We start from the raw sequence: 3591 nt of genomic DNA, 5'->3' as shown, positions 1-3591 counted from the left end.
GCCTCGTACTCAAGTTCAACTAACCTTTGGATACGATCCACGTCCCTCCTTTCCTCCCTTTTTTTCCTTTTACAATATCCTATTATAAAAGCCCTTATTCTCACCTTCACTAAATCCCACCACTCTAACACCCCCTCGCACATAGACCGGAGGCCGTCAAGCCTTCGAAAGAAACAAAAAAATGCGTCAACGAAAGCCTGCTCCTCCAGTATACCCCGATCTAACTTCCAGTACCCCTACCGAAGAGGCAGACTGGCGACCCCACCTGCAGGAACACCCCGTCGTGATCCGTGAAGAACACAGGCAACAGGCGCCCACACAACTGACCCAAAGACCTGGATAGAAAAATATAGTCGAGCCTCCGCGCAACCCCCCTGGAGTTGCGCCATGTAGGACCGACCATTGCCGGAGTAGTATGCAGGCCACCATCAACCAGACCATGGCAAGCCATTAGCCCGGTGATTGCGCCTGCACTACTATCACCACCTACCCCTAAATCTATATTAAAGTCCCCTCCTATCACCAAGTGCCTATTTGTGACACACAGGGGCGCCAGACAGTCCACCATCTCCCTTCTGTCTGCCGCCACCTGTGGCCCATATACCCCAATTAACCTATACCTAGCTTCTCTATACACTACATCTATCCCCAATACTCTACCCTGCATTATTACAAAAGTGCTCTCTACCTTAACTTCTCTATTACCGCACAATATTCCTACTCCTGTTGAGTGCACCCCTCCTATGCCCCAAAAAGATTCCCCCTTATCCCACTCCCTCCTAAACCTACGTACATCCCCACCATCCCTCAGGTGAACCTCCTGTAAAAAACAAAAATCAAACCCCACACCCTCTAAGAAAATAAACACCACCCTCCTTTTAAATACATCCCTCAACCCCCTGACATTTAAACTAAACAATTTAACTGAAAAATTCATTTAATTTTTACAAACAAACCCTCAACAAATAAACCCCAAAAACCAAAGAAAAAACAGGAGACTCACCCGATGCTCCCCTGGTCCATCTCCACCGGCGGGGACGTCCTCTCCTCTTCTGACGTCCCCCCGTCCTCCTCCATTCCTTGAACCCAGGATGCAGGCAGTGTGTTAGGCCGAGTGTCCTGCATCCTGGGTTCCCCACCCCCACCCTCCAAACCCCCCTCCCTGTCTGCCTCGGGGCCATATGTAGGGGACCCCAAATCCTCACACAGGAGTTGGGATCCCTCTAGCATACAGCCCTCTGACCCCCCACTGGAGTCATCCTCCCTTAAAATGTGAGGGGCTGAGGCAAACAGTGAGGCCAATGACCCCCCCCCCCCCCCCCCCGCCGATCTCTTAGCCCCCCCTCCCCCTCCCCACCCCCCCTCCCCCTCACTTCCTGCCAAACTCCCCCTCTTCTTTCCTTTCTTCTTTGGTGAAGGAGGTAGCGGGGAGACACAACGTCCCTTCCCCGCTAACTCCTCCACCAATTCCCTCGTCTCGTCTTCTAGGAAGTCTGGCAGGCAGTCCCCCCACTCCCTCCCTACACCTCCCCCTCCCACCCCCTCCCCTAGCACCACCACCCCTCCCTCCTTTCCCATCACTGTCACCGTTCCCTCTTTTACTCCTTCTATCACCACTATCCCACTCTTCCTCTTCTCTGTTCCTTCCCGTCCGTCTTCCTTCTTTTTCTTCTCCTCTTCTTTACCTTTCTTTTCTTCTTCCCGACTCTTTCTTCTCAGCTCTTCCTTCTTTCCATCTTCCTGCTTCTTCTTTTCCCCTGTGCCATCCGTACAATCCGCACGCGTCCTTTCCTTCCTCCCCCCATCCCCCGTTCCCCCCCCAGCTGCAGACGCGTATGACCTGTGACGAGCCGGGCAAAATCGCCACAGGTGTGCTGACGAGCCACACCCGTGGCAAGCCTTGGGCTCGTCACACTCCTTGGCCTCGTGCTCTCCCGATCCACAGAATCTACATTTCTTGGTGTTGCACGAGGCCAGGATATGACCGTAGGCCATACAACGCCTGCAAAAAGGAGGCTGACGGGCATAATATAATGTTCTCCTGTCAGCCCCCAGGGAGAACATTGCCGGAGGATGGAGGTAGCCACCAACACCATTCGGGTCCTCCCTGAGAAGCACCTGGAACCCTCTCCGTCCGTTCCAGAATCCCAGGGAGTCCCTGAGGAGCCTTACTGAGGATACGTTGTCCACATATCTCCCCAGAAAGGCCCTCACCTCCTCATCCTTGACGTGCGGATTGTACATTGTTACGGTGACCACCCTGAAATTGTTCCTTGCCAGGCTGGTCACCGTGAAATGACACAGGGGACCTTCTTTTCTTCCTTCCTTTGCCCTCTTCATCACTCCATCATGTCCTTCTTCCGATTGAAAAGTCACATCAAATGCCTTCTCGTTAGGGTTCCCTTGCAGGCACATGACATCTTTCACTTTTAGGCCTAGGAACCCCATCAGAACATTTCTTCCAAATGTCTCCCTCCCCCATTCTTCCAACTCCTTGCCTGTCCAGGCAAACCTCACAGTGTTCACTAAACCAATCCCTGGTACCGACTTGCTGTGTCTTTGCTGCTCCATGTTTCAAACACGAAAAAAGCTCTCTTCCAAAAAAAGAAGCCTAAATCCAAAGAAAGAAATTCAGAAAAACGAAAAAACCAAATTTTGGCGGGAAAAACCAGCACCTTTTCCCTCTCCTATCTATCCTACCTTCGACCTTTTGGCTCAGCGGGCTTTGGGGCACCTCAGTACCAAGCTTGATCTGAGCCAAAAGGCCGAGAAGCGATAACCCACAAATGGAACCCTGCAACCGCCGGGCCCCCGGGGGTCTCGGCAGACCTCAGCGGGTGGGTTGGCAAGAGCCGGCTCCTCCAATCCCAGCCACCCACCGTTTCCCCGGCTACAGACAGACAGACAGACAGACAGACAGGTGTTTTTTGTAAAAAGTCGCTAATGCGTCTTTAAGTCACTATTCTGGCTCATCTATGTCAATTTCTCTTGAAACAAGATACCGGGCTCTGCAAGAAGCAAAGCCACTCCAAAAATACATTGAACTCATAAGTGTTCCTCTCCACGGAAGTCTTTAGTAAAAGGCGAAAGGCTTGTGCGTAATGAAGAGAAACCAGAGTCATATGGAAGTCAGAGGTCGGGGCCCGAGACACACTCTGTGCACTGTAGGCCGGGTCCCCGCGGGTGCTCCCGGAACCCACTCTTCCAAGTTTGAGGGCTGTGGATGAAAAGAAGGTCACAGACACAGAGACACAGAGAGAGAGAGACACAGACAGAGAGACACAGACAGAGAGACACAGACAGAGAGACACACACACACACACTTCCTTGTCCCCCCAACCCTTCACACCCCCTCCCCCTTCCGCCTCTCCTTCTGGTTCCATCTCCACAACCTCCTCCGCCTCCTTCCTCTCCACTGTTGTCTCCTCACTCTCCCCCATCACCGTCGCCTTATTCTTCTTCTTCTTCCTCTCCTTCCATCCCGGCCACCTCTCCTTCAGACCCGACCAACTCTCCTTCCATCCTGACCACCTCTCCTTCCTTCCCAGCCACCTCTCCTTCTGTCCCGATCCTCACCTCCGCCTCCTCTTC

The 3591-nt window shown here is 52.9% G+C and overlaps 1 non-coding gene across 1 annotated transcript; it reads right to left on the bottom strand.

Annotated features, from left to right (window-relative positions):
- Window positions 1-3004: 3004 nt before the first annotated feature.
- Window positions 3005-3121, bottom strand: LOC116362138 (U5 spliceosomal RNA). The gene has a single exon (XR_004207702.1). It is a non-coding gene; the product is annotated as a U5 spliceosomal RNA (small nuclear RNA).
- Between the last annotated feature and the right edge of the window lie 470 nt (window positions 3122-3591).

This window comes from Oncorhynchus kisutch, unplaced genomic scaffold, assembly GCF_002021735.2.
Source record: "Oncorhynchus kisutch isolate 150728-3 unplaced genomic scaffold, Okis_V2 scaffold795, whole genome shotgun sequence".
NCBI lineage: Eukaryota > Metazoa > Chordata > Actinopteri > Salmoniformes > Salmonidae > Oncorhynchus > Oncorhynchus kisutch.
This window is presented reverse-complemented; position numbering and strand designations above follow the sequence as displayed.